The sequence below is a fragment of the Panthera uncia genome (genome assembly GCF_023721935.1).
Source record: "Panthera uncia isolate 11264 chromosome A1 unlocalized genomic scaffold, Puncia_PCG_1.0 HiC_scaffold_17, whole genome shotgun sequence".
Classification (NCBI taxonomy): domain Eukaryota; kingdom Metazoa; phylum Chordata; class Mammalia; order Carnivora; family Felidae; genus Panthera; species Panthera uncia.
The window spans coordinates 49,910,711-49,924,434 of NW_026057577.1; positions in this window are offsets into that span (position 1 = coordinate 49,910,711).

The following is a 13,724-nucleotide window of genomic DNA, read 5'->3' on the forward strand; positions in this document are numbered from 1 at the left end:
TAGGAACCATCTCAGCAAAGTTTGGTGACCGATTAGTTGTGGATTAGGAAGGAGGAAGGGGTGTTAAGGATAACCTCAGGTTATCTCAGTGAACACATGGGTATTTGGTGTGTCATTTGCTAGCATTAAGACCCACCAGAAGGACTAGGCTTGGTGAGTGGGTACAAGGCAGAAACATTGTGAGTTCAAGTTTGGACAATTGAATTTGGGATGCCTTCTGAGAGATGCCCAGGTGAAGTAACAGAATAAAAATGAAATAGTGGAGGGCACCTGGGTGGCTCAGTCAGTTAAGCGTCCGACTTTGGCTCAGGTCATGATCTTGCAGTTCGTGATTTCGAGCCCCGCGTTGGGCTCTTTGCTGACAACTCAGAGCCTGGAGCCTGCTTCGAGTTCTGTGTCTCCCTCTCTCTCTGCCCCTTCCCTACTCACACTCTGTCTGTCTTTCTCTAAAAAATAAATAAACATTAAAAAACAATTAAAAATAAAAGAAATAGTGCAGGTGTTGGAGTAAGATGAATCTGAATGTGTAATCCATCTTCTGCCACTTACTATCCAAGAGACCTTGGACAAGTTTTTAAATCTTCTTATGCCTCACTTTCTTCATCTTGTAAAATGGAGATAACAGTCACACTACCTCTACTGAGTTGTTGTGAAGATTGAGAGGTCATACTTGATGGTGTGGGCATGAGATGAGGTGGTATAGGAAGCGGAATTGTAGGTGAGCTGAGATGACTCGTCATCTTTTTTTTAATCCCTTAAAGTTTTATAGGAATGTGTATGTTACACGTATACTTAGAAACAAAGCAAATAGTAAAATATGAAAATGTATAAAAGACTAAATTAAAAATATGCATGTACAGCACTTGGCATAACACTTGGTGAGCAATCCATGAATGTTAGCGGTCTGTAGACATAGGGACTTAGAGATCAGAGAGAGGTCTGATCTAGAGAGTTATAACTTTAGTTAGTCCCTGCTGTTCTGACAGTAACCCAAGTAACGAGTTGAGGAAATCATCTGGAGAGAAAATGTTGAGTAAAAGAGGGCCAAATGTTGAACTTTGAGCAATCCCAACTGCTAAAGATCAAGGAGAGGAGAATGAATCAGCAAAGGAACTTTAGAATGGGAGAGGCAGCATAGGAGGAGGAAAACTCTGCCCATGTCGGTAAGGTGAGCTTGCATTTGCAGGAAGACTCAAGTGATATGGCATGTTGCTGCAAGCTATAATGAGGGGGAAAACAACAAAGTGTGCTTTGGGTAAGCTAAACCAGAGACTGGAGAAGGCTTTTTGGATTACCAGGCAGAAACCTTTGTTGAGAAACTATCTGGTTCTTTATATTAAAGCAAAACTTGGCTTCTATTCTGGAAATGGAGCCAGTCAGTTGGTCACTTGGAGGTTGAATCCATTATGTCTTATGAGATTCTCCATCTTCAGGGAGGTGCTACTTCAAACTTGGTCAATTTCTATAAAATACAAAAAAAAATCACTATGTCAGAGAGGAAAGCAAAAAAGTACAAAGAAAGGAAATTTCACTCATTTGTTCTGTTCATTCATGGTTCTGGCCAACGAATAACCTTTAATTTTTTTTAAGAAAAATTCTTTTATTTTCTTGAATTACAATCCCATAGATACCCATCCCTCATTCCCATTTTCTTTTTTATAAAAACTGACACTTTTATATTTGGAAAAAATGAGGATTGTCTGATCACTTCATTTCAGATAAGTGGAAAATTTCCAAAGGGAGAGATGTGTTTAATTCTATGCCCTGTTTTTTACTTGCATAGCGTTTTACTGTAAGACCCTGAAACATGCTAGTTTTACTGGGGAGTAAAGTAATTAGCCCTAATCACACCCTGGAGAGAGTGGAAATGAAAGAAGTAAATGGGTTGTGATGAATCTGTAGTTTCAGATGGCATTCTGAAAGGATTGGGTCCTAGCTCTTGATTGAGCTTGGATTCTGAGCCAAGGCAGATGAGGAAGGAAGAGGAGGGTACTTTAAATCACCCCTCCTACTTTGCATCTGTTTGTTGCATCAAGGGTGCAATATAGCACAGAGTTTGATGCAGTGTTTGGCACTCTTAACTTCCTACTAGCCCAGTTCTGAATTCCAGGCAAGTTATTGACTTCTATGACCATGACTTTTCTAATCTGTGGCTTGGAGATTAATAGTCCTGCCATCCTCACAGAGCTTTAGGAGGAGCGGATCGGTTAAGGTAGGCAAAGCTCTTGGCGTACGGGAAACTGTCATGTGTAGCATGGCCAGTTCTCTGAATCATGAGAATTCTCTCAGTAGGGTTGTTGGTTTGCTTATCTTCATTTGTCCTGAGTTCATTTAGGATATGTCTTTCTGTTTTCCTTATTCGCCTTCCCCCAACTTCATGATTGGCTTTGTAAAAGTTAAAGGCATGACCCTCAATCAGCAAACTTATTTACACAAAATTAAGTTTTTATTTCCTTCAAGCTCAGTCTGATTTTTATTTTGAGACCAATTCTGCCAAGTAGGGTAGAAATAACCTCCATCAATATGAAGGTCTCTCTTCTACCTCTACCTGATTCTTTCTCCAGAGTTTTATGTAAATGTAGGAATCATAAATGATGTCAAAGCTTGTTCTGGAAGGGAACTTGTCTTTCACTGTGCAGGAAGTGGCTGTATTGTCCATTCTCTGGCCTGGCCCTCCCTGAGTCATCCATCATCATTAGTCCCATTGGCAGGTCGTGGTTCTTACGTACATGGTGCCATCTTGTCTGATGTCTCCCTAATTGCATGTGTGCCAGGATATGGGACTCTTTCCCTAGATCTTTCTTCCCAGCTTCTACCAGATATTTGGTCTATACACTGAGCCACTAGGTTTTCTTGCAGATTATTTCTGCTCTCCCACTGGTCACATCTATCATTTGGAGCACCAGATGCATAGCCGGTTACCTTCTTAGTGAGGGAAAAGGAAGGGGACCACAAGAGAGGGAAGGAGCAAAGTCCACTATCTCAAACATACTACTCTGCCCCTTAAGTTACAGACATGTTATGGAAGTTAATGCTTCCAACCATGGAACACACTGAGGTGAAATGTAGTATTTCAAACTATACTGAGGTGAAATGTAGTATTTGAAATGTCATGCAGAATTTATTGTGTATACCCAACTCAGCAGAAAGACATTTTACAAGTGTAAGTTTTGTTTTTTTTAGAATGGACCATGACAGTATATAGTGACCTAATTGATTTAAAAATCTCCTGTAAGTCAGAGAAGAAGGCTCATTACACAGCCTAGTGAGGGGAATCTTGATGTCAAAATCGTTACACCTATATCAATAAGGTAGACAAGGTCTGAAACATTACATATGCTTTGAAAAAACAAGCTTGTTTTTTCTGGTGTTTGTGCTTTGACTGAAGGCCTGATTCTGTGCTTTGGGGCATTTTCCTTGACTTCCTCTGGACCCAATAATTCTGCATAATTTAGCAAAAGGAAGAAAAATGTTGGTGTTCACCCCCTCTGGTCCACTCGTAAATGGAGCTTTCTGTTGCCCTTGGTTACTTCCTACATTAGCAGAAATAGGAAGGAAAATAATTGAAAATTTGGTTTTCAGAGGGACAAAGGGATTGCGAAGCATTATTTACCTACTAGACTGAAGCAGACCTCAGTGGCCATCTGGTGCACCATGTTTTTGGGTAATTAACATGCATCCACACTTCTATTTCGTTTCTTTTCTGAAGTAAATCTGAAAATGTGTGCTAACAGACTGTCTTTAACACAAAGGAGCCAATGTTAAAAAATGATTATACTCCTCTCCTTTCAAAAAACAATGAAAGAAAAAAAAAAGCCCAAACTTTGTTTTGCCACCAAAGGCAGAAACTATCCTGAGAGCTGCCAAAGACTCTGGGTCCCAGACGGAATTGCTCATTCTCTTTAGTCAGCACATTTGGTGAACAGTGTTGTAGGCCCAGTGTTCCCCCTTCCTTTCCATCAGGCTTGTCATTCGGAGCCTTCAGGGGAACATGTACATGATCAAATGTTCACGGCCACAGTGGTGTAGCCCCATTCACGAACTGGATTTTGAATTTGGGATTAGTTCTCACTGGTTAACAGCTTGAGTTTGTTTTTCCAAATGACTTTATGATAACTATAAATTCAAGTGAGTCAACCTACTGGATGGTGGCTCTGTGTCTATGTGTTGGCAACATATATTTGATTTAATCTGTAGGGAGAAAAAAACTCTTCTTCCTGGCATAAAGCCTTCCAGGAGAATTCAACAAATAGGTCACATACACAAGTCTAAACAGTCTCTTTCTGGGAGATTTTACTTTATAATGTCAGTGCAATTACTTCACCCACAAAATATCTAGATGTATTTGAAGTCAACCTGAACGAATAGTTGAGAAAACTCAGGCTGTCATGGTGAACATAGATGCAAACATTTATTATATAAATAAAAATCTACAGCTAAGATAAAGTGCTTGAGGGGTAAGGGTGAGAATGAAATGGAATTTCATTGTGCATCATGCATCCCACAGTATGAGCCTTTAAAGCAAAACGGATTGCTTTTAACACAAACGGATATTTAATACTTACTTCTAGGAAGGTTAGCCTGTTTGGGATGAAAACCCATTGTTTTCTGATTTAAGAATAATTCTCATTTTAGATTTTATACAGAGTTTTATACAATAGAAAATATTCTAAAGGCATTATTATATTTCCCTTTTACAGATGAGAAAACTGAGGTTTAGAAACATTAAATTACTTGTGCACATTTACTTGCATAATTAGATCTTAAACATACCCTAGATTGATTTAGTTCCTCCCTCTCTTCCTTTCTCCTAGAATATTTTATGCCTACCATGATTCTGCTGTTGAGATAGGTACCTAGGGTACAAAAATGCATAAGACCAAAGACCACAGTAATCAATCTAAAAGTGGTTAGAGTTTCCCTGGGTAGAGACAAGACAATATAAGAGTCACACAGGTGTGGGTATGGGGAACTTTTAGAAGAGAGAAGGGGGCCCAAGATATATGTATGTGTGTGCCTGTGTGGTGTGTTGGGGGAAAGGGATCTAGGGAGTTCCAAAATCCAGAGGGTTAGAGAATGTTTTAAGTATTTTTAACAGGCAAAAGGAGATGTACTTGCTGCATTGTTTTGCTCAATGGGCTCCCTTTCATCAATTCCAATGGCACCAGAGAAAAAGCCACAATTGAGGCTAATTCCGACTTCAAGATTTCTACAAGTAGATCTAAGAGTAGCCATGGGTGAGTAGGCAATCGGAATGCAAAATTTCAGCTCCTGGGGTGATTAACCTTAAATCTCAAGGTATTATTATTATTATTATTATTATTATTAATGCATAGCAATGAAAAATAAGAGTCAGAAAGTAGAGGCAGGCAAATGAATAGGGCAGGAAATAAACCATCCACATTTCAATGTTCAATGAAGCCAGAGTTGGAAGACGTGGAGTTTGAACTGGACCGTGTCAATTGAGATGATTTGTCATTGCTCCTCCAAACTTGATGACTGTCTAGGTAAACACACTGTCATTTATCAGATTCTAAAATCAGAAGCTATCTGCCAACACCATCCCGGGCAGTGGGGTGTGACACATACTAAAGCTACCAACACAGTGGACCAGAGGGACTAGCACAGTTCCAGGGAGAGCAGGGAGGCCAAGAAGACAGACAAATAACACTGAACGACCAGGAGCCAGAAACATGCTTATTCAGAGGAAGCCTGCACAAGGTGATTTCCACTCCTAGCTAACGGCTAGCAACGACAGCACGTAAGATGAAAGAGAATACTATCTCTCAGAAGAGTAAGCATCAATGAGTCTTGATTACCCCAGAGTGGGACTTTTCTGATACTTCTCTGGAAAAAGGATATCTCAGGAAGATAAAAGAAGCTGATGGAATGAGACAGGTAGTGACTGGGTGCATGCAGCAAGACTACCAGGGTCAGAAGGGCAGCAGGAACAAATGATGAGATATTCTTCGACAGCCCTCTCTAGGAGTGCTTCCACTCGCCCTACTGCTTCTTTCTCCGAACCTCTGATAAAGAGTGAGAGAGGGACGTCTGGGTGGCTCAGTCGGTGAAGCGTCTGACTTCGGCTCAGGTCGTGATCTCGCAGTCCGTAAGTTCAAGCCCCGCATTGGGCTCTGTGTTGACAGCTTAGAGCTTGGAACCTGCTTTGATTCTGTGTCTCCCTCTCTCTCTGTCCCTGCCCCACTCCTGTGTGTGTATGTGGGTTGGCTCTCTCTCTCAAAAATAAATAAACATTAAAAAAAGAGAGAGAGGGAGATTTTTAAGGTCTCCTGTACTTCTTATTCCCCTTTTCTCTAAATCTTATAAAGAACGGAGAAGTTATAAATGGGGTGGAGTGAACAGGACCCTTTCCAGATTATTTCTGCACAAGAACCATTTTGTGGGGCTGTTAAGTTTTCCTACACCAGTCTGTTTTTTCCCTTCAATCTAACTTACATATATCATGATGAAGGACATTAACTTTCTTCTTTTCTGCAACTGCATAATATGCAGTGTCCTTTTCCTTAGGAAAGGAAAGAACACAGACTGCAGTGATCAGAGCCTCTCTGCCCTTCTTTGTCAGATGGGTCTTCTGGGATAATAACAAGGAATTCACAGTGCCTGAGATTTATTGGGGATAATGGTAATGAAAGATGAAAGGAAGAAGCAACAAGAATAAGCAGTGAAAACCTTTAGGCCATGATGTGGGTCTGTTAACTATAAAAGGAGAAAGGGAGGGAAGGAGGTTTAGGCAGGAAGGACTTCAGACTTCACTGTGGCTCTAGAGAGTGTTATCCAGGCCCACAGGTGCCATGGCACAAAAATTCCCCATGGAGGCATCCCACATCGTCAGAAAGGGTGACCTGATCCTGTGGTGCTGAGATTTGGCTACACCCTGCCAAGGAAGAGCATGACCTTGGCTCAAGCACTCCTGTTCACAGCTAACTGACAAGTTCTTTCTTGAAAGCCAGTGTGGATGGTGCACCTCCTTGGCTGCCACATGGGACTGGGAGTAGGTGAGGCTGGCCCTGTGGCCGCACCCCTGTGGCAACCTGAATCTTACAGATCCACATAAAATGCCCCTGAAGAAAGTGTTCTGTGCTTCTAGTTACTATGAAAGTCCCAAAGGAATCTATCCTATTTTACAAACCATCAGATAAAAGAATTTTGGAATCTTTTCCCTAAAAGAGGTGATATGTTTTACTTCTACATTTGACACTCATAATATGCGGAGATTCTTCTGATAGGAAGTGTTTTAAATCTTTCACCTTGCTCTGTTCAACCTATTTTGTCTTGGTTTGCCTTGGTAGAGAAGAAACAAATCTGATTTTCACCCACCCTGTGAATGCTTCCCTTTGTTTGCTTTTCTCATTAAGGTTAAAGTGGCCAACTGATTTTAATTTTATACAGTGGCCTTATTTTTTTGGATACATATATACATAAATACGCATTATAATATGTATTTTATATGTGTGATATATAGTATATATGTATATTTATTAATCCACACATACACATACATCTGTGTACATCTGCATAAAGTTGGTTTATTGCTGAAGCATTGCTGATAGAACTAGCTGTTATAAGAGCATTTCTGGAAGAGGCGCCTGGTTCAGGTAAGCATCTGACTCTCGACTTTGGTTCAGGTCACGATATCAGGGTTGTGCAATCCAGCCCTGCATTGGGCTCCAAGCTGAGCATGGAGCCTGCTTAAGATTGTCTCCCTCTCTCTCTCCCTCTGCCCCTCTCCGCCACTCATGCGCATTCTCTCTCCCTCTCTCTCTCTCTGTAAAAAAGAAGAGAAAAATTCTGGAAGACATTAGAAATAGCAGATGAGTGACTCTCAGTGCTACTTCACTGAAACACTAAGCTGTGAAAATAAATGTACCGCCAGTGATCAAATCTGGCTTTAAACCCAGCTCTGCCATAAACTGGATGGATGGCCTGGGGCATGTGTAAAGCCCTCTGTAAACTGAAGAGATGGAGTTAGATGAAACCCAGGGTTTTTTCCTGCACCAACAGTCTTTAATAGTGGTTTCCAAACTCTTCATGCCCTGGAGTTGTAGGGCTTCATGAAGCTGTTACTGGTTTGGGTAATGGGATGTGCAAGGGAGATACTTGAGTAAACTATGACCCCTGTCTCTCATCCTTCATTTCAAACAGAACAGCTCGGTCTGACCTGTTTTCTCAGTGAAATTTCAGTGCCAAATTCCCATTTGAAAACTTCACATTTTTTTCTAAGCTTCAAATTTTGTAAACATCGATCTCTTATGATAAGAAGCAAGATTAGGTAAGTCAGAGACAGGTGTAAGGTAATCAGGGGAAAGCAGTGTGTTTGTTTATTGACTTAAACCTTTTTATTATAAAATGTGGCATGCAGAAAATTGTGTAAGGTTGTAGGTGCATGGAAACATTTGTCTGTGAAGCAAACACCCATATAACCCTGTCGGTTCGTGAGCTAGAACGTTTACTGGAACCACAGAATTTCACTTACATCCTTTAACTCTCTCTCTTCACTGTCATCATAAAATGATTTTTGGCATCTTACGGTAACTCTGACCTTGACTGACTTTTCCCGTGCTTTTTTCTTTGTTTATATTTTTTTACTACCTGTATACGCATTCTTCAAAATTACATTAGTACTGCCTCCTCTTGAACTATATGTAAATTGAATAATATAATTGCCATTTATGACTTGCCTTTTCCTGCACGCACATTTGTAAGTTTATCTACATATCTGTGACAAATTTAGATCTGTTTCAATGTAGCGTCCCATTGTAAGAACATAAAACATTTTATATGTGCGTTCTACTAAGAGTAAATATATGGTTCTTCCAAGCATTTGGTAACTGTGAGGAGTATTGCCATGAGCATTTTTAAACATGAATCTTTGTATCTAGAAGCAACATATCTTTAAGGTATATACGTATAAAAGTGGGATTACTGGATTACAGTGTTTGCACACTTCAGTTTTACCAGGAAATCATAAACACTTTTTTAAAGTTGCTGTAACAATTTACACTCCTGTCAGTAAAATAGCTACTGATGCATTTGTCTTTGCCTATGTTAAGTACTGTCAGACTTTTATTCTTTTCCAACTTGACAGGTGAGTAGTGGTAACCTTCTCATGCCTCTAAGTTTTTTCTTTTTTATTCACCATCTTTTCATTGGGTTACTGGCTATTTGGGTTTCTTCCTTTGAGAGGTGCCTGCTGAAATCATTTGCTCATTTTTCTATTGAATTGTCTACCCTTTTCTAATTGCATTATATAAACTTCATGTATATTATAGAAATTAGCTATGTTTCAGTTAACAAATGTTTCAAATATTTTAAACCCCATGATTCTTATTTTTGTTCTTTATATCTGATGTCTGTCAATGAACAGAAGTTTTCATTTTAATGTGGTCAAATTGATGAATCTCCTACTGTACTAAAATTTGTGTCTACTTCACGAATCCTTCTGTGGATCTTTCACAAAGTAGGAATGCAGTGCATGTACAAAAACCCATAGCTAGCCTCACATTTAATGGTGAAAGACTGAATGCTTTCTCCCTAAGGCCCGGAACAAAACAAGGATGTCTTTTTTGGCCACTTCTATTCAACATTGTTTTGGCGATTCTAGTCAGGGAAATTAGGCAAGAAAAAGAAGTGAAACATTTTTTTTTCCCTAACACTACCAAAGAAGATGACATTAAGAAAACAATTCCACCCACAAGAGCACCAAAATAAATACATACATAAAATTCTTAAGAATAAATTTAACAAAAGAAAAACAAGTTGTATAATTTCAAAACCTTATTAGAAGAAATTGATTAAGACATAAATAAATGGAAGGATGTTCCATGTGCATGGATCGAAAGATTGAACATTGTTAAGACGATAGGACTTTGTAAAATGATCTACGTATGTAGTGCAATCCCCATCAAAATCCAAGCTGCACTTTTAGCAATAATTGACAAGCTTGTCTTAAAACTGATGTGAAATTTCTAGGAACCCAGAAGAGCCAAGCAATCTTGAAACAGAAGAACATAGTTGGCAGCTTCACACTTCCTATTTTTATTTTTTTATTTTAATAAAAATTTTTGTTTACCGTTTATTCAGTTTTGAGAGAGAGAGAGAGCGAGAGAGAGAGCGTGAGCATGGTAGGGGCAGAGCGAGAGGGAGGCACGGAATCCAAAGCAGACATCAGGCTCTGAGCTGATGTGGGGCTCGAACTCACAAACCATGAGATCATGACCTGTGCTGAAGTCAGACGCTTAACCCACTGAGCCACCCAGGCGCCCCTCACACTTCCTATTTTTAAAACTTATTACAGAGTTGTAGTAATTGAGCCGGTACTGCACAGCCATAAGAATAGACATACAGATCACTGGGATGGAATTGAGAGTGCAGAAATAAATCCTAATATGTATGGTCAGTTGGTTTTTAACAGATGTGCTAAGACCAATTAATGGGGAAAGAACAGTGTTTTCAACAAATGGTGCTGGAAAACTGGATATTCACATTCAAAAAAATGAATTTGAGCTCCTACCTCACACTATACATAAAAATGAGCTCAAAATAGAGCAGGATTCTAACTGTAAGCGCTAAACTATAAAGCTCTCAGAAGAAAGCAAGAGAACAAATCTTTCTGAACTTTGGTTAGACCATGGTTTCTTAGATATAACACCAAAAACACAAGTGACCAAAGGAAAAAAAAAAAGATATTGTGTTTCATCAAAATTTTAAAAAAATCTGTGCTTCAAAGGACACCAGCATGAAAATAGAAAGACAACCCACAGAATGGGAGAAAACATTTGCAAATTATATATTTGATAAGAAGCTTATATCCAGAATACATAAAAGACTTTTATAAGTCAACAATGAAAAAAAAATTAAAAATATGACCAAAGGATTTGAAGAAAACATTTGTTCAGAGAAGATATACAACTGGCCAATAAAAATGTGAAAATGCTCAACATTATTAGTTATTAGAAAAATGCAAATCACAATCACAATGACATAGCACTTCACAATCACTAAGATGGCTAAAATTTTTTGAAAGACAATAAGAAATGTTGCAGGTTTATGGAAAAAGTTAAATGCTCATATATTGCTAGTTGGAACTTAGAATGATGTAGCCACAATGGAAAAGAAGTTGGTGGTTCTTCCCAGTGTTAAACATGGTGTTATCAAGTAACATACCCATTCCACTCGTAGGTAATGAAGACACAAGAGAAATGAAGACATGCACATACAAAAAGTTATACAGGAATTTTCATAAGCCAAAAGTGGAAACCACCAAAATCTCCATCAACTAATGAGTGAATAAACAAAATGTGGTATATCCATATAGTGAAATGTTACTCTCTTGTAACAAAGAATAGATTACTGATACATGATTGTTACAATATGGATGAATCTTGAAAACATTATGCTGTGTTAAAGAAGTCCAAAGACCAAATCTTGTATGATTCCTTTTATTTTTTTAAGTTTTAATTTTTTTATTTTTATTTTTAGAAAACATTTATTTATTTTAAGAGAAAAAGAGAGAGAGTGAGGGCATAAGCAGGGGAGGGGCAGAGGGAGAGAGAGAGAGAGAGATTGAGAGAGAGAGAGAGACAATCCCAAGCAGACTCTGTGCTGTCAGCCCAGAACCCCATGCGGGGCTTGACCTGAGCCAAAATCAAGAGTCATTTCCTTAACTGACTAAGCCATGAGTGCCCCCCCCCCCCGATTCCTTTTAAATGAGATGTCCAGAGAAATCAAATTACAAAGACATAAAGTAAATTAGTGGCTGCCAGGAGCTGGAAGGAAGAGAGAATGGGGTGATGACTAATGGGTAAAGGGGATCTTGGGGGGTGGAATTTAAAATATTTTAAAACTGAATAGTGGGATGGTTGTACAACTCTGAATATACTAAAAGTAGCTGATTTGTCTACTTTAAAAGAATGTTTTTTATGGTGTATTGTTTATATCTTAATAAAGATGTTATAGGAAAAGAGAATTATTTTTATACCCCAAGGTTGAAAGACAATTCTCTTACAGTTTCTTCTCAAAGTTTTATAGATTTGGAGCACCTGGGTGGCTCAGTCAGTTGAGTGTCTGACTTTGGCCCAGGTCATGATCTTGTGGTTTATGAGTTTGAGCCCCATCTCAGACTCACTGCTATCAGCGCAGAGCCTGCTTTGGATCCTCTGTTCCCCCCCTTTCTCTCTCTGCCCCTCCCCAGCTTGCACTCTCTCTTTCTCAAAAATAAACCAACATTTAACAGTTTTATGGATTTGTTCTTCATAGCTCTTTTATCCAGCTGAAATTGATCTTTGTATATGGTATGAGGTAGGTGCTCAATTTAAATAATTTTTCATACAGACAGTTGTTCTGGAAACATTTATTGTGAAGTTCATCTTTTCTCACTGATCTTTGGTGCCAAGTCTCTCATGAACCAAACATTTATATTTCATGAGTCTTTTTCTGGGCTCTCTACCTTGTTCTTTTATCGAGCTGCCATTTTCTCTGCTGATACCACAATGTCCTTATTACTATAGCTTTAAAATATTTTTAAATATTTTAAAATACCCTAAAATAGGTCCTCCTGTATTGTTCTTTTGTATTCAGGAGTATCATTTTTAGTCTTGGTATTTCTATATTGTATGCATTTCTAAATAAATTTTAAAAGTAACTGATCAAATTAAAAAAGGAAACACACACATCTGAGCTCTCTGGTATTTTTAAAAGTGCATTGCACTTTTAAATCAATTTGGGGAGAATTGACATCTTTTCAAAATCTTCCAAATTATGAATGTGGTGAGTCTCTTGTTCCTTTATGTCTTAGTATTTCCCAGTAAAGTTTCATAATTTCTTGTCTATAGATGTCTTATAGACCTTGAATAAGATTTATTTCGGGATTCTTGCTATTTTTTTTATACTATGATAAATGAATTCTTTTTTAAAGTTGTGTTTTCTCATACAGAAAAACAATTGACTTTTGTATATTGAATTTTTATCCAGTGACCTTGATAAATCTCCTATTAATGTTAAGGTTGACATATACATGCTTTGGATTTTCTGTGTGCTTAATCCTATTATCTGCCAACAGCCACCGTTTTTCCTCAAATTCTTTTATCCTTTTAAAATTTCTTAAATCACTGGACAGGATCAAAGTTTCATAGAAGTGACGATAAGCGGAAAGCCTTGTCATATTCCTAATAGCAAAAGGAAAATTCCCAGTTTTCACCATTATATATGGCATTGGCTAGAGTTTCTATAGTTGTTCTTTATCAGATTAAGAAAGTTTTCCCCTATAGCATACTGGATCATTGTTTCTAATTCTTTACTCCCTATCTATGTGAGAAACATACAGTTAGATACACTGCCATATACATGCTTACTGCTTTCCAGTATTGGTGAAGTATATTTCCCTATCTCTTAATGTTGGACTTGGCCATGTGACCTTTCTTTGACCAATGGGATGTCAGTGAATGTGATATCGACAAATATTTTAAGTGTGTTTGCATGGTTCACTTATCTTTAGAGCCTTCTGTATCTACTATAAGAAACACATACCCTGGGTAGCTTCAAGGAGAACACACAGAGTGCTCCTAAACACAACACTCAGCCTTGGTTAAGTTCGTCAAACATTGCTGAGCCCGTCGGAGCCACAGTGTACTCACTGACTAGTAATTATTGTTGTGATCTTCCAGGCTTTGCAGTTGTGTATTATACAGGATTACAATAGTAAAAAC